Source organism: Terrapene carolina, unplaced genomic scaffold (assembly GCF_002925995.2).
Source record: "Terrapene carolina triunguis isolate 2854851 unplaced genomic scaffold, T_m_triunguis-2.0 Scaffold148, whole genome shotgun sequence".
Classification (NCBI taxonomy): domain Eukaryota; kingdom Metazoa; phylum Chordata; order Testudines; family Emydidae; genus Terrapene; species Terrapene triunguis.
In genome coordinates, this window is record NW_020664499.1 from 2204548 (window position 1) to 2223314 (window position 18767).

An 18767-nucleotide genomic window follows, 5' to 3' on the forward strand; every position below is an offset into this window, starting at 1 on the left:
GTAACCCTAGACACAGGTGAAGAAATTTCCTATGCTTGAACCAATCTGTTTTCCTGAAGCAAACCAGATTGCAAGTGCAAAACTGGAATTCCTTAATCAGATAATGGATATGGTCATCATGTTTTTATACATAAACATAAATAAAACAGAAAGAACCAACAGCCAACCCTGCACCATTCTACCCACTTGCCAGCAGTAAACTGGGGCCACTATTCTGGGTGAAGACAAACCTAGGACCTGGATTCATCCCAGAAGACGTGCATGCAACTCCCAATGATTTCAATGGGAATTGCATGCACAAATCTCCGGAGGGTGATCAGGCCACTTATACTCAATTAACTCTGACTAGCTGGTACAACTCAAATGAGCACAATCAGAACTTAGTCAAAGACGCAGAAAGTACTAAATACATAGTATCATCATCTTTTATTATTTTTAAGTAGTAATGGGGTTAAAGATTAAAAAAAAATACTTTCTCGAATAACAGACAGCAGAATGCTGCTTTGTGTCCTGTGCTTAAATACAGCTGGCTCTGTTACTGCATCTGCAGTAGACATTTCTTAGAAATTTCCCACCACTGTCTCTGGTGCAGCTCCACTGGTGTACAAACAGTAAAGAACCAGGGCAGATTGCCTGGTGATGCTTGAGCCATTTACTCAAAGCCAGTGGCTAAAATGCAAGCAGGCCAAGAGCACCCTTGCTTCCACTGGTGCAGCTGTATCAGATATAGCAAAAGAGGAGATTTTTAAGAAGAAAAGCGCAGGGTAGGGAAGACCCAAATTGATCAGTTTCTCATCCCCAAACCACTTTAAAATGTAATACATTTTACATATTGTTGCAAGTTTCCTGTTTTTCAAAGGCAAAACGTGCATCAACTTTTTTTGACATCATTAGTTGTGACTAGCTTTGGGCAAACCTCAAAATTCTCAGAGGTTTGGGCTTGTATGCACAGCTGACATACCTGCCAAACATCTTTGATCTAAAAATCCTGAGAGATTTCCAGTTCTTCCTGGTTCCAAACTGGTTAGAAAAATTTCAAGAATAGACCTTTCTGTGGCCTTTCTCTTTCTTATTCCAAACAAAATCATTAAGTTCAGAGGCATATTAAAAATGTTGTAAAAGTTTATCTATACCTTTTTCAAGCTTCTAAAAAGGTTCAGTTAAATTTTTGGATGAAGACTTCCTTTTAGAGTAGAACATACACATGATTATTAGGTGCTGTAGAAACAGAAAAAAAATTATCCCAAAGGACTTACAGTCTAAGTTTAAGACAAAAGACAACAGATGGATACAAACATGGGGGAGTACAAGGAAACTGTGGTACAGTACTGATTAGCATGATAGGTACAGATCGTGCCAGCAGCCTACTCGTCATCACATACAAATGTGACCCATAACGACTACAAGGTATGTTCAATGCAATAGTTTATTCTATTGAGCAAATGGGGCATCCATGTAACAGCCCTTTAGGACTAGTTAATGCATTTAAACCCTTCTACAACAAAGGTCAGAATCTCAACAGTGTCAGCAACTACTCTGCATCATTTACAATGCAGATATGTTTATGTCCATACTTTCCCAATGGAGTTACTCAAGCCAATAGCTGATCTGTCCCTTTAATTTTTAGTTAACCTTGTAACAATGCAGGCACCCTGAAAGCAATCAGGCCTTGCTATTCATTGATTTCAGTGGGAAGTAGATTTTGCACAAGGATGCATTATCATCTCAAGGTTGAAAAAGACTTATATAATGAAACTTTGATAAAAATCAACTCCTAAGAGTAGTTACAGGAGAAATCAAAGGCTCCAACTATTTGAGGCAGCAAATAGGCTTCAAATTATGTTCAATTTAACACCTGCTGGGGCCAAACACTGGATGTGTATCTCCATTAATTTCTACAGAGCTGCATCTGCTTACACTCCGGCTAAGTCTGGAGCCCTATATTAAGGGATGACCTAATGATCCATTCTGGCACTAAAATCTATGAAACATTACATCTATAAGAATAACTGCATTCTGTTTTTACAAATGGCTAAATGTTTGGAAAAATGGTCAATTTGTTTTTAACAGTGCGACTATTCCTGTTTCTGATTACTCTACATTCGCATGTTGTATACCGATGGTGGCCGGTTAGTAGCCTGTTGAAGATTCTTGGCCTCAGTTTGGTTGTGTCCTCATTGAAAAGCTTCATCACACTGGAATCCTTAAAAGGTAGTTTCAGGCCAATGACTCAATGGACAAGGCTGTTAGATATCTTCTCCCCTTTAAGGATTCTCTTCACTACAAAACACAACCCAAATTAGAGGGGCCGAGTTTAAACATGTAGCTTGAACAATGTCGCGGCTGGGTTGTGTTCCCAGATAGGCATGAGCTTTAGACACAACCAAAGCTTTAGCTCAGTTATGTAATATGGATACACGCTAACCACGACATAGCAGGGTCAGGGAACAACTGTGTTGTAACTGGGTTCCCCCAATTTTATTGTACTGCAGACAAACCTGCAGAGGAGGTCTATCCCAAAAGAGCACTGGGGCACATTGCCAAGACTGTGAAGAGAAGCTGATATTAGTTCTGCTGCATCTGTTCAGTGGACAAACAGCTGACTTCACTCTCCAGGCCTGTTGAGCCGGTACTTTTTCACAAGCATGTAATTCATTCAAAAAATAGTCACCCTCCTTCCACAAGACTAGCGATGCTAACTTATGTTGTTATGTTATTTCCGCAGCCTGGTTACAGAAAACATTTACTGCTTACATAAAAGCTCTGAAGAAAAGTCTTAGAAGAAATAAGGTAGTTGGGCTTTCTATACAACAAGGACCTGTCTAAACAGGCAAACTGATCATAGTTTAACATCAGTGTTATCATTATAACCATCAGGGGGTGGTCCACCTACATCAAACCATATTATAATATGGTCAGGGACAATCTAAAGAGATGAGGGATAGGAGAAAGGATGTACTATTGTCCCCCTTTTAGACAAGGACGAACTGAGGTGCAGTAGGATTAAGTACAGTGCCCACAGTCAGATAAGAAGTTTGTGGCAGGGCCAAGAATTGAATCCAGGTTTCCTGAATACCTGAACCACAAAACCATCATTCTCCCTGCCATCCCTAGGACGATCAGTCTACCCAGGTAAACTTTTCATATCTCTCCAGTTTGATCACAGGTCTCCACTTATGGAGAAGTGTTGTATCAAATGCTCTAATCTGATGGTCATGGGAAATCTTAAGTGAGGAGACTGTAGTTTATTAGTAAACCAATTAGCACCTCACTAGCACCATGTTCATATTTAATTGTATTTTGGAAGTAATTATCAGCACAGGCCTTTGCCAATATCCTCAGCACTGTTAGCAAAACCATGCCCAGGGAGATGATAAACTGAACACTATTCAACAGTTTAACCACTTGACTATTACTTTTTATGCCTGCCGTACACTGGCCCTCTGCACATTTTTAATTTTTTTTTATTGCTGTATCCAGTGATTGATCTTTTTAAAACATTGATAAATAAAATATAAACTTGATGCAGAAATTATTGCTTGAGGTTCTGTGACCTGAGTTATGCAGGAGGTCAGACTAGATGATCATAATGCTCCCTGCTGGCCTTAAAGATCTATGAATTGATGAAAATAAGACTTTCCTCCCACTATCAAAATACACACAAACTTTCTAAAGCTACTGCCGAGGCCTCATCTGCACTAGCGATTTGCGCTGGTTACATCTATCGGTGCTAGCTCCCAGGGCAATTGAACCAATCTAAACCTTTAACGGAAACAGGTAAGGCTACAGTTTGCCCCCATCCAGCTTTCCTGCTTATCCCAGTAGGTAGGGATGAGCTTCCTCAAAGTGCAAAATGCCAAAAATGTCTGCTCAGAATATTGCCCATGGTATTCTGTATGCCTGGAAGATAAGAAGCTGAAATGAGAATGTGATTGGCTATATACCAGTTCCACAGTTTTATTACTTCGGCACACAGAGAAGGGAACTTTGACGAGCTGCCGGTACCAGAGACACTGGCTGCCTCAGCAGTAGCCTTTCTGGAACATGAAGTCTCCAATTTTGACTGTGACACAAGTTTCTTTGAGGTAGGTAGGGATGAGCTTCCTCAAAGTGCAAAATGCCATTTATAGCAGCTTTGCCCGTCTGCACTAGGGGGTTTCCACGAGGGGCTCCTATGGCTGAAATCTCCAATGCCGACAAGGCCTCAGAAGCAGATTTCCCCTGTAGTATGAGCCCTCAAGATCCTAAGAGAAGAGCTGATCTGTTCTATCTACCCAGCACTCTGCACTGTTAAAAGGGCCAGCTGAATTCCCTGTGCATGCAGTATGCTCCTAAGACTGTACAGGCTAGTTGCGACCGTAGTTTGGCACGGCAGTAATAGCAGTCATCATCTGAAAAAAGTTACTGAATTGCACTGGTCGGAGGGACTGTTTGATTGTATCATGATGTTAGCAATAGTTAATATTTACTTAAGTCACACCTCCTGCACACAAGTGATTCTTAGACAGAAATCTCAACCTTTATTAAAAAAAAATTAAGTTATTAACCCACATAATTGTGGAGAAAGGCTTGAATATATGATCCAAGCAAACTGTAAAGGCTCAAAAACCAGAAGGCAAATAAAAGGAACCCCAAATGAATTTTATCTCATGATTTTTAAAGCAATCTTATGATATTTTGGCATCTGACTCATGCATGATATTTGAATGGTTGGTGTTGGTAACTCCAGGATTATTAATTTTATTTTTTTAAAAAGACCTATTAAAGCATCTCATTGATATTAAAAGTTCTAAGTCTTTTAGTTAAGTTCTTTCTGTAGGGGTAAGAGGTCAGAGAGGGTACAAGCAGCTAAGATTTCCCCCCCCCCAATGAAACATCTTTGATGCTAATGCTGCAAAACACAGGGCTAGATTTCCACATGAGCCACCCACATTGCAAGTCAAGCTCTATGTGAGGCAAGAGAGCAATCTTCTAATAATGGCTGGTTGTACTGGTAAAGCATTTTGACATGACCTATTACGCAACAGGCTATTTTTCTACACAGGCCATGGGCTAAATAAGAACAGCTCAGCAGCTACACTGCATCACAACGTAAGTAAGTGGCCTGGACACAAGTCAATCATCCGGAGAGGCAATTTCCCTGTGAAGATTTTTCTCCAGCATCAACACAGGCAACAAATTATCTGCTCAAAAAGGGAAAGTGTTTGGAACCAGAGCTTGATCATGTATAATAATCCAGTTACTACGCGTAAGTAACAAAAGCCAGGCTCATTATAATGTTTATATGAATGCAGGTAAAGTTATGACTGGTTGGCTGCCTTTCTCAGAGTGGCTGCCTTCTACTGAGAATGCATGCATTGTGCCTCCAAGTCTAATCACCAATCAAAGGGGAAACTGCCAGTAAAAACTGCTACATTAGTAGAAAACACTAGTGATAGTTATTTTTTGATGTACTTTTGGAAGATCACTCAATTATCCCATTTATTTAATGTAATCAAGTGGCTATGGAAAGATCTTTAAAAATGACATAAGCAGGTTCCTCTCTGGCAAAAATCAAATCAGGAAAGCAGCAGTATGTAGAAGTCTCTATGTAGCTACTTCCCGCAGCAAAGCAGGGGATCTAGTTTGACACAGCAGCCTTGAACTCCATACAAGTCAGAGAACTGCAAAGGTATATGGCCAATCAGAGGGGAAGGTCTTCTGAGCACCCCTTGACAATCTAAGCAGCAGTTTTTAAAACATGCCCAAACAGTCGCTATAGACAAGAAGATATTGGGAAACAGATGATCATTTCCAAGAATGAAGTGTTCAAGTGTGTGACACAAAAGGGCCACCTTCTTATTGTCTATATTACAGTAGCACTGAGAGGACCCAACTGACACCGAGGCCACAATACACTAGAACCTGTACAAAAAAAATACAAGACAGTTCTTGCCCCAAAGAACTTACATTCTAACTAGGCAAGACCGAGAGGGGAAGTGACTTGCTTGCAGTCACACAGAAGGTCAATGACAGAAGCAAGAACAGGAGAAGAGGTTACTCACCTTGTGCAGTAACTGGAGTTCTTTGCAATGTGCGTCCCTCTGGATGCTCCACTCCAGGTGCACATGCGCTCCATGTGCCTTTGATCAGAAATGTTTTTGGTAGCAATGCCCGTTCAGCCTGCGCATACTTCCTACACATCCTTGTGCCCCGTACCAAGGATATATAGGGCTGCACTGGAGAACTTCCCTCAGTTCCTTCTCCACCACAAAGACGCGGAGAGGAAACTTCAAAGCAGAGAGGAAGGAGAGTGGGTCTTGAAACACCCCAAGGGACACACATCTCAAAGAACTCCAGTTACTACACAAGGTAAGTTACCTCTTCCCGTCTTCTTTCAATGGCATCCCTATGGGTGTTTCACTTCAGGTCACATCCTAACGGTATCTCCTATTAGGAGGAGTGGGCTTCACAACAGGATCCAACACTCCAGAAAGGACTGCTGTGCCAACAGCCGCGTCTGATCTAGAGACAGATATCAGAGCATAGTGTTTGGAAAAGGAGTGCACTTATGCCCACGTTGCAAGTTTTAGCAATTAGAACATCTTTTCTCCCAACTGGGTATCAGCTGCAAATTTTATAAGCATTCTCTCCACTCCATTATCCTAGTCATTAATGAAAATATTCAACTGCACCAGACTCAGGACCGACCACTGAGAGACCACACTAGATATACCCCTCAATCTGACAGCAAACCATTGATTCTACTGTTTCAGTATGGTCTTTCAACCAGTTCTGCACCCATCTTATAGTAATTTCATCTAGACCATATTTCCCTAGTTTGCTTATGGGAATGTCATGTGGAACTGTGTCAAAAGCCTTACTAAAATCAAGGTATATCACATCTACTGCTTCCCCCCATCCACTAGCTCAGTAATCCAATCAAAGATATGCATAAAGAAGGTCCCTTGTTCAAGGGATGAGGAAGGCATCTCCCAAAAAATGAGGAACCAGACCTCCTCTTGAACAGAACCTTTTGCACTTCCTGTTGATGGCAGTCGGGAAAAGGTCCGCACGGGGAAACCTCCATGTCAGGAATATCTATCTGCGGATCTGAGTGTTCAATTCCCACTCATAGTCCAGAGAAAAATGTCTGCTCAGAATATTGCCCATGGTATTCTGTATGCCTGGAAGATAAGAAGCTGAAATGAGAATGTAATTGGCTATACACCAGTTCCACAGTTTTATTGCTTTGGCCCCAAGAGAAGGTAACTTTGACGAGCTGCCGGTACCAGAGACACCTGCTACCTCCAGCCTTTCTGGAACATGAAGTCTCCAATTTTGACTGTGACACAGGTTTCTTTGAGGTAGGTTCTCTGCGGAGAGATGAAGAGCTCTTCTTGGAAGCTCTAAGGGAATTATCAGAGCTCTTACCCAGTGAAGGTCTATGTTCTGAGGTTGATGGGGCACTCTGTTTGCTTGGAGGTCAATGTCCAAGGGTGGTATCCAGGCCTGGACCTGAGTCTGGTCAGAGGGAGCGTTCCACCATGAGAAGCTTAAGTTTAATCTCCCAATTTTTACAGGATCTGCTTTTAAAAGCTGAGCAGATCTTGCTCTTTGATGGGATGTGGGTATCACCCAGACAGTGGACACAGTGGGAATGTCCATTGCTGACGAGATAGCTTCCAAGCAGTCAAGACAGCATCTGAATCACAGAAATCCCAGCATACCAGTAGAAGAGAACTCCTGAACAAAACCCCTCTGAATGGGGGGGAGAGGAAGGGGGCGGGGCATGGAAATGGAGTCCCTCAAAATAAAATCAAAGTTAAATCAAGATAAACTAAACTACACTGACTGAAAATCAAATTTTAAAATTAGAATTTGAGGCTATAGTTATGAAGTAGAAGGCGGTCACTGCCAGACACTCCATCGTAGGCCATAAGTCGGTTGAAAAGGAACTAAGGGCAGTTCGCCGGTGCAGCCCTACATATAATCAGTACGGAGCACAATGATGCATAGGACCCATGTGCAGACTGAATGGGCACTGCTACCAAAAATCTCTGATCAAAGGCGCATGCTCACCTGAAGTGGAGCACCCCAGGGGACACTACTCAAAAGAACTCCTGTCTCCTGACTCTGAGGCCAGCACCCTCTCCACTAGACCAGTGGTTCTCAAAGCCGGTCCACCGCTTGTTCAGGGAAAGCACCTGGCGGGCCGGGCCGGTTTGTTTACCAGCTGCGTCCGCAGGTTCGGCAGATCGCGGCTCCCACTGGCCGCGGTTCGCCGCTCCAGGCCAATGGGGGCTGCGGGAAGCGGCGCAGGCCGAAGGATGTGCTGCTGCTGAGAATATAAATGCTTTCAATGAAGCCATGAAGTTAGTATCTCTGAGGTGATGTGGAAGGGCTGGAGGTAAGGTTCTTGAATTTGTATTATTGCAAGATGAGAGTGAAAGTTCCTGAATTACATCCATAAGGTTACTTTCAAATGGACAAAAGAAACCTTTAATTAAAGTTTATGACCCTAAAATCATAAGATCTGACAAATTGTTCCTCTTGAGATGTTTATTGCTGCTAATCTTCTATGAGCAACATTTTAGGGAGAACTCAAGTAATAAGAAGCATAAGCAGAACTACTATCCTCCTTCCCTGCTTGCCTTTGTTTACCATTTAAATTGCCACCCACACACTTTTCCATATAGAACACTGTGGGGTGTTATTCACCAGCACAGAAATTCAACAAATGCAACTCCTGTCCCCAGCAGGAATAAGGTTCTGCCTGGCGTTCCCTCTCTTTAAGTCATATAAATTTATTTGGGGGAACAGAAAAGAGGTCTGAAAACAGTCACTGAGCTAATCTGACTTTCGCCTAATGGACTGGGGGAGGTGAGAATAGAAAACACATAGGAATTAGCTAATTTCATACAAAGTCATTTTTAGTCACATGAATTCTCATTTTATTTGGTTACTTACCAATATGTAAGCCTACATATTTCATTTAGAATCTGACAAGGTTTAAATAACCCAAAGATCCAGAATCACATAGGTTTCAATTCTTTGAGCAATGAGAGTTGTGCATGAGTATCAGAGCTGAATTTGTCCCTCAGAGTATAACATCTTCCACCTTCAAAGTGCTTTAATAAATACATCTCACAACAACTTTGTAAAGTATCACCCTACTCGTTCTAGAAATGGGAAACTGAGGCACAATTTAATCAACTTGCCCAGACAAGTCAGTGGCAGCTTTTGCATCTTCTCCCAAAGATTTAGTATATACTAGACAAACCCATCCACTAGAGAAGTTTGGTCCATTGATTAGGATGCTCCCCTGGGACTTGGGAGACTTAGATTCAACTCCCTGCTGCACAACAGACTTCCTGCGTGACCGGTGGGCAAGTCAGTCTCTCTGTGCCTCAATTCATCATCTGTAAAATGAGGATAATAGCACTTTCCTATGTCACAGGGTAGCATAAGTACATTAAATACTGCAAGGCCTAGACACTTGTACATTCTAGCTTAGGGGGGGAAATAACACTTTGTGCACAGAGCAATTTTCATCCTAAAAGCACTTCATAAACTTGGGTTTTTACAGACGGGGAAAACTGAGACACCGAAAAGCAAGCCACTGCAGAGCAAGAAACATGATCATTGCCTCCTACAACTGACACACTGCTGCTTTTACAGCCCTGAACACATGTACCCAGAAAGTCCAATATATCTATATTTATTTAGATATAGATACAGATATATACACACACATACGTATGTTCTGCTTTAGTAAACCCCTAGCGTTACTGCTTTCCTATAAAATTGCGTGATGAAACACATGCCACCAGGGCAGGAAAGAGCCACAAAGCAACTTAATTCAAAATGCATGTCCAAGCATTTCCAGGTATCGCTTTTCAAGGTACCTCGGTAATAATTTTTGGGTAGCTCATAAACACAGCACCGGAGCCTCTTCCAGGTTTCAATTAGTCTTTACTATCTGAAAGTCTTCACTTTTTTGAGTGTGTGTGCACGCACGTCAGTGAAATGCTTTGCCATTAAACAAAATGGAGGATTAGGAGTAATTACTATTAATGGAGTAAATGTTTGTACAATGAAATCATGCTTGTATCTGCAAACAAAGCAAGACAACGAGGATAGCCTTCCCCATTCCAGATTTGCTACTGTGTAGCCTCAACTATTACAGGAAAACAATTTAGAGTGAAGGATTATCCTCCGGCTCTTGATCTGGTGTTGTGTTTACTGGGAACAAACACGGGCAATATTATCCCAAGTGACATGCTTAGCATGTTCAGAACTTCCTTTCTTATTCTGCTGCCTATTTCTTTCCCTCCCTGCCACCTTCTAAAAGAGAGATCTTGTGAAATACTTTAGTATTTTTAAAGGTCTGTTTATTCCCATCACAGAACAATTTCCAAGCTGATGAAGTACGGTGTTCAATACCTAGTACAGCCTGTTTCAATGGGATCCCAAATTTCTCATTTTACAGACCACTTTATAAGAGTAAGACCCTCTCCTTCCAGTCCCAATCTACCAGTACTTGGTTCTCAAAACATTCCATTCCATGGGCCACCTAAAAGAGATCTATGGCCTAGTGTCTGTTCAAATTTTACAAGAGCGCTATATTTCCAAGAGCCAAATTCTGCCTCTGATGTACATAGGTGCGATTCGCATTGAAATCCAATGGGAGTTGTGAGGACAGAATTCAGCCATAAGAAAAATTCAAAGAGTTTGGATGATAGAAATTTCCTGGGAAACTTTTGCAATTGAAGCTGTGTTGGAGAATTTTATTCAGATGGGTTTACCGCGAGTTAAGTTCTGAGTTGCCTTGTGACACATGAGAGCATGATTTTTCACAAATAATTTACTAATTGCACAGTTATTCATACAATTGCCATGACATATCATAAAATATTAGGTTGCTTATTTCAGTAGTGACATGATTTATCCTGAGTTAGTGAGTGCATACCGAGCTATAGCTATAGAAATAGATATTACTCCCAGCCATAATATTATACCAAAAATATGATTAGGACACGATGAAAATCAGATTTTCATGTTATTGATTACTGTGCACCTCTCTAGATTGTAGATCTCAAAACTATAAAGAAAAACACCTGGTTCTCACTTCTCTGATCATAAACTGCAGTGACAAAGTCACGCCTAATTTTTGAATCAGTGATTGCTTACATTGCTATTAACACTTTTAGATACACCTCTACCCCGATATAACGTGACCCGATATAACATGAATTCGGATATAACGCGGTAAAGCAGTGCTCGGGGCGGGGGGGGTGCGCACTCTGGCGGATCAAAGCAAGTTCGATAAAACGCAGTTTCACCTATAACGCGGTAAGATTTCTTGGCTCCTGGGGACAGCGTTATATCGGGGTAGAGGTGTAGTTAAAACAGACATTTAGAAGTCTAATTTATTTTGCGTGGTTTATGCCAGTTGCTTGTCGCATTTAACTTAGCAGTCAAACTAGACTGGTTTGTTTATATTCAGCTTCATGCGCTGGCCCAATGCTGTTGTTTTTGGAATCCAAACTCTGTAAGGGGATATTTAACGGTATCTCTGGGGCCCTCTCCTCCACAGCCCAGGCAACAGGAAGGGGCACTGGGACTCCCACCCTCCACTGTGGCCAGGGCTCCTTCCCTTCTTCTTTCTGTCATCCCCTGCTCCATTTCTCTGCCTCCTTTTCCTAACAAGGAGATGAGACAGAGAGAAGGGTATGACACTGGGGAACTGTCCAGGAAGGGAGACGACACGACACGCACTGGGAAGCGAACATGGGCAGAGGTATGGGTGGTGCTTAGAGTATGGGCCTAAGATGGGAGATTATCACCATTTTCCCCATAATGTGAACCCCTTTTTCTTACATATACGCACACCTATGGAGTGCATGACAATATCCACATGCATGTAAATGGGGATTTGCCCTCACATATCAGAGGTCATAGCCCAGAGAAATCACTGAAGATTACCCTTCCATGAATGACAAGACCTTACTGACTCAGTTCATGTTCAATCACGCCGTATTTCCTCAGATGCCATGCCTTCAGTTATTCACAGGTGAGTACTGCCCCCCAAATGACAACAGCACAATTACTGAGCAAGCAGCTGCACCAGACCCTCATAAGGGAAGAATTATGTCAAACTTGTTTGCTATGTAGAATGTAACGCTGTGCTTTTCATTAAAGACCTTCCCTTCCAGAGTGGAGTGACAGCAATTTGTACTTATAGTAACAGGTTCTATTATGGAATTCGTTAGTAGTTCTAAGATAATGATCTGTATTATTTAGGCAACTGCACCTGTGGATTTGACTGGTCAGTGTTGTAGTTAAACCGTTTTAATTAATTTATTTTATTTTTGATGGAAGGAACACAGTCAAGGAGATGTAGATACTATAATCTTCCAAAGAATCCCTAGCAGAGCTCAGGGAGCAGTGAATAGGGGGATACAGTGTAATAAGAGGAGAAATTGAAAGATAAAAGGGAAAAAGGAGTTTCACTTTCTTGTCTTTATAATATCAAACAAACCTTAGAAACAGACATACAGTATAATGTAAAGGAAAGTCAGACACTATCATTCTAAATCTAAATCAATATTGCTACCATTGGCGTTTTAAAATGTGTTCTTAATGATCTTTACAGCCTAAGGCTCAACTGACTTTTTTTTTAAACAGTCAATTTTCTGATCCTTGGAAAGATTGGTTATGTACAGTATTGTATCCTTCATCCACGCTCCCAGTTACTGCATCTCACTATTAGTTAACCTGTTGTTTGGTCCCTTGTGTGCTGATAATTTCTATTCTTTCCTCTGTGCATGTGTGGGTAGCATGGTCAAAATATTGTATTTTAACTATACAAAGAACACTGTTCTGCTAAATCACATTTATGTCTCAAGTGAGTGGCAGAACTAACCACCATTTTTATCTTATAATCAAATATTTCACATGTATTTTAAAAAACTGAAAGGCATTTTTGAGAAAAACACTACCTCCTTCATCCCTGCCTCCCTCTTACCTCCAAAGGAGCCAAAAATACATAGAATCTACAGACATATTAAGACAAAGATTTGAAGGTTTTGAGCTTCTCCTTGCATACGTGCAAGCGACGCTCCACTCATGCCTTTAACTGATAAAGTAATACAGCTGTCAGAATAATGGGTCAGCCTGTAATAAATTTCTTCATACAATATTTGCCTTGGGACAAGGTACAACATACCCCAGGCTGCAATTCAATGTCTAGTAAAAAGAACTTCCAACACATATAAGAGAATGGGGAGAGGGGGGATGGACATCATGTTAAAAATGCTTGATTTATCCTCTAAACTACTGTAAACAATTTTTCCTCCTCAAGGAATCCCAGAGATGCACCTACATTTAATTATACTGACAGCATCCCTGTAGGTTTTATTTATTGGGAATGATGTGATTAGAGTGAGTAGAATTTCCTAATGCTTTCATTTAAGGGTAGTCAACAATAATATTACACCAAGTGCACAAAAACAAGGACTGACCTTTTTATGGCAGGTCCAAGATACCACCCTATCACCCTTACTGGTGAAGATGGGTCTATGCCACAAAATTCCCCGAAGTCCAGGGGCATTTACGTCTGAGGCTTTGGTTCAAACCCATCCTTCGTAATTAATAGTTAAGTTTTAACTGCCAACCTAACACACATGCTCGCAGATGTTTAATGGAATGGTAAAGTGTGGTCACTTTATCAAAATTAGATTAGATTTGTGCTGTTGCTTAAATTTGGATTTGTTCAATAGCACATGCTGAAGGGCAGCACTCTGTATCTGATATCATAGCTGATATTCCAGGTGTACAACCTCAAGCAGGCCAGACAACATGGCGGCTGGCTCCCCTGAGTCCCTTATAAGAGAAGCCAGCCAGCTATCCCCAATAAAACCAACTGTGGGAGAGGAGACTGTCAGCTGCCCCAAATTCTCCCACCACCAAGAGAAGCTTGCAAGCAGACTGTCTCCTGTTCCCCATGACAACTTGGCATAGACATGTTACTGTACTAGTCTTTAGGCACTGAAGTGCCTATGAGACCAATGAGATTAAGGACTTCAGGGTATTTAAAGAGAAACAGATATAGTAATGGTTTGTCCAGGGACATTACAAGAAGTCAATTTTACTGCTAAAAACAGCTCCTATGGCTGTGTACATTACCTTCTAGCTTTGGCCAATACTGGATATATCACAACCTCAAGAATAATTTCTACAGATGAACATTTTTTTACTGCTATTGTCTTCTGAACTATTCACTATTTCCATGCTTTAACAAATTTAGCCAATATTTTGCTGACTGTTCATGAAAGGATCTCGATTTCTATGAATACATTTGTTATTCATCAAAGAACAAATTTCAGCCCATGTGTTATTTGTGACCTGTTCACCTCTACTATATGCTATTCATGGTATTCTTGCTGCTCTCTGATCTGGCAATCAACTAAGGAAGAATAGCAAATAACATGCTTCCAACATGAATGTTCAGGAGAATAATTTGTGCTAAAATTCAGGGATCTTTCACTTCACTAACATTTTCATGAAAAACCCAGTTTTTGCCCAAACACTTGAAAAAAGTAATAATGTGACCCCAGAAACAATAATAGAATCAATTTCTTACAGATCACTTCTTGTATCCTTCACCAGCTTCATTTTACATAGATATATATTCAGATACTCATATACAGCATATTATTGTTAATTACTCTGTCTGAAAGTCTGTAAAATTCTTCTATCCTTTTATTTGTAGCCATTTCCAAGTACTTTCCATCAGGGTTTGAACACTGGCAAAAGGTATGTAAATTTTTATTAATCAATCAGTGATGGCAGTGGTGGTGTGTTCTAGTTTTTCATTCTGACTGCAAAGCAAAATTAAAAGCTGCATTTTGCAAATTTACGCATTATACATTGCACTGGCAGCTGGTGGACTGCTGCTGAGACAGACCGTCTTTTCCTTTCCAGTCCCCTGTGACCGAGATGGAAGAATTACAGGACAGCAATAGCAGCTGCTACTGCCACCCCACAAGCAGCAAGCCAAGGTCCCGGGGGGGGGGGGGGGGGGGGGGGGGGGGGGGGGGGGGGGGGGGGGGGGGGAATGGGGATGGACGACGGCAAAAAGGAAGAAGGCAGTGCCAACGCTGGCAACACAAAACATTGAATCTCACTCACAAAAGAAACAACAGTGGAACTGGTTTTGGCTTCCCCTCAGCTGACACAGGGGCTCTTGCAGTGCTATTCACTTTGAAAACACTAAAAATTTTGATCAGAGCTTTTAGGAATCAATGGCATTGTTCTCTCCTCTAGATGATTGAAGCAGCTTGTTTTGGGGCCCTCGGTGATTCATAGCCAAGAGTTGCCAATTCTGGTTGGACGTATTCCTGGAGGTCTCATCACATGACATAATCTTTAATTAAAGGTTAACCTTTAATTCCTGGGGACTCCAGGACAACCCTGGAGGGTTGGCAACCCTAGCATAGCCCCTCTATTAAAAATACAGCGTGGCATAAGGAGCCACCCTTTGTTTAACACAGGACAATTCAATGGCGTGCCACTGAGTAGTGATGACATGAAAACCACATTAGGTGCATCATTTCAGCAATCAGCTCCCCCGCTCCAATGATTGGTAAGCCCCACCACTCCTGCCATGAAATAATGGCTAAGCCACACCACTCCTCCCCTGCAATATTGGTGAAGCCCTTTCAGCCATACCATTCCTCTCCTGTAGTAATGGTTAAGCCATCTTGCCCCTACCATTCCTCCCACATCCCCCCCCCAAAAACCCTCATGCCCATGTTCGGTCATAGTTGCAGTGCCTTGGCACAGGGAGACAGCACCTGCCCATGCTGCTCAGTGCACCGAACGCCAACAGCATCTGGCAGAGACAAATAACCTGCACAAACACAGTGACCAAGCAATGTTGGCAGCTCCCTGTGCCTACAGTACAGACCCAAGTTTTAGCCCAGAGCATTCACAGATCTTAGTGGATCTGCCAGAGGCCACAGCTATCCATTCACAAACTCTGAGCTATCCCCACTTCAGGCAGCTGCAGAAGGAGACCTCCTGGAACACTCGAGCGTTGTCAAGCGATTAAAAAAAAGGGAGAGAGAGTGAAGAACACATTTTTCTAAGGTCATTTTCACTATAGCACAACTGCTCTAGTGATTCATATTTTCACAGAGATATGGTTACAACTTGTATTACACAGGACAAACAAGGTCACTCTTGCCCAGTGTTGAAAAACAATGTTCCTAAGTACTCTCTACACATAGGTAACTACACAAATTCTAAATACTGTTGTGTGAACTGGAGACTGCTTCATTCCCACATTTTTGAGGACAAGGAAAAAAATATCTAGACTAACCACAAGAGAGTCAAATTCTATGAAACATTAGGTTATTGCTTCCTTTTTACATACTAGGATTCTATGCAGGATCTGTGTGGGCAGATGAGCATAAAAAACATTCAAATTATCTAAATAATTTTTGGCTGCATAGAAGAACTGATTTGCTGTTTAGGTGTTGATTTTGTGTCCTTATCTTTTAATTGCAAGAGTTCTTTTTCCTAGTATGTTTGGTCATTCAAAAAAAGAAAAACATCAAATCCTCTTTGAATGAATCCTATACACATAAACTAAAGGATACTTAAGGTCACAAGAAACCACTGGTGGTTGAAACTGTTTTTTATCAGTTTTGTTGTGTGTCAGAACCCCCTACAAGATAAGAGCAGAATTCTGAATACAAAACAGGCACCATTATAAGCGGATACAGGCCTCTCTCAATGCTCCAACTCCACGTTCATTTTGGGAAGCTAAGCCAACGATTACTATCTGGTGAAACAGCTTTTGAAATATCATCAATTTCCTGAAGAATGTATCAGTTTATTGAGCAGAGTTTTTCAGACTCCTCGTATCTCATTCGATAGGATTATGCCTCACAATTTTTTATGAACCGTATTTAAAATATTGATATGCCTGCACAAGACACTTATTTCCCCAACAATCTAACCACTGTTATCTGCTGTTAAGACTGTCAGGGGCTCAGCCTGTTAAAAAGGTAAAAAGAACAACAACGAAAAACCTGTCGTCTGAGCGTATTAGATGAAATCCTGTCCTGTATCTAAATCCGAAGAATATCTAGTCAAAACACTTGTTCATGTGTCACAGACTCAGCCTATTGTCGTTAGTTTTTAAATATACATATGGAAGCACTCTCAATAGCATTAAGTCCTTTTTTTCTGCCACAAACCCTTCAGAGCTCCTTCCGCACATACAGGGCATTACTAAATACACCTACAAGCCTTTATCCAGCAACAAAAATTTCAGCCTCATGTCTGCACAGTGTTCATTATGAAACATCTTTCAGATTTAGTTCTATGGTAGTACTGGAAGTTAGCTAGGGTTACCATACGTCCGGTTTTTCCCGGACATGTCCGGCTTTTCGGCAATCAAACCCCCGTCCGGGGGGAATTGCCAAAAAGCCGCACATGTCCGGGAAAAATGCCGTCCGGGCACTTCCCCTCCCGCGGCTGCTCTGAGTCCTCCCCTCTCAGACTTCGGCTCTGTAAGAGCCAAGCTGCCCGAGCCAGCGCTACCGGCTGGGGCAGCCCCCCTTGCCTCCGGACCCCAGCCGCCAGCCGGGCACTTCTCCTCCCCGGCTCCAGCTGCTGTGCTCCGGATTACTACTACCCTCCTTTGCTGCATAACATCTGAGCTAGCCATTCAAGAGGTTTTTTTAAAAAAATGCTAATTATCAATGAAGGAAAAGTCATCTCTGATAGCCAAACAAGTGTTACATGTTCAAAAGTCCATGCCTTCCTCAATCTAAGAAAAAACACTTTATTATTTCAGAAATGGAGGACAGTAACCAAGTGTGAGATTGAGAAACAGTATCAAACACACCAACACCTAGCAGTGCATTGCATACTTTGTGACAACACTGAATTCCATACATATCAAAAATCTTACTATGAAAGCTAGAACCAATAAAAACATACCAAAAGAACCCCCCAAACACATACATCTCCTGTAAGTGGAAAATAGTGGGGTCATTAAAAACAGGCAACATTCATGTATAGAAACTGTTAAACAAGCGGAGACACACAAACACTGGTTTGAAGGAAGGTTGGGAACAAGTCTTAAGAGAAGAACAGGATAATAAATCTGGTAAGTAATTTTAATGTAAAGAGTGACCAGAAAGCATCCTCTTTGCATGATTCCATACAGTGCACAACACAGGATAAAGTTTTCCAAAAGTTATTTTGGATAGCTGCTATACTCAAGAGTTGTTGGTGGTCTTTCAATCATTAATGTATATGTTGGAAATGTAAAATCCATTAGGGTTACTTGATATACATGAAGTTAGACTTGCTTAAGATTATAGAGCTTTATAAACTAGAAAGTATGAGCTTCACCTTGAGCTTAGAGAATGGATAGATAAATTGTGGAATCCTCTAGTGGCCTGGATTGCTTGAATCCAAAAACTGAGCGCCGAGGCAGATCCTCCACTGGTGTAAACTGAGCAGCTTCATTAAAGTCATGGGAGTCTACACTAGTGGAGTGCCTGACTCTAGAATTGGTGCAGCTGTTTCGTGTGGCTGGGAGGGAGGAGGGGGAATGCGGGCCGCTCAGGGGAGGGGGCGGAGACTTTGGGGAAGGGGTTGGAATGGGGGCAGGGAAGGGGCGGAGTTGGGCGGGGCCGGGGCGGGGAAAGGGGCGGGGCGGAGTTGGGGCGGGGCCGGGGCCCCGTGTAGTGTCCTCTTTTTTC

The 18767-nt window shown here is 41.8% G+C and overlaps 1 protein-coding gene across 12 annotated transcripts in view; it reads right to left on the minus strand.

Annotated features, from left to right (window-relative positions):
* Window positions 1-18767, minus strand: part of LOC112112062 (zinc finger MIZ domain-containing protein 1) — a 504548-nt gene that overhangs the window by 305023 nt on the left and 180758 nt on the right. The window lies entirely within an intron of this gene.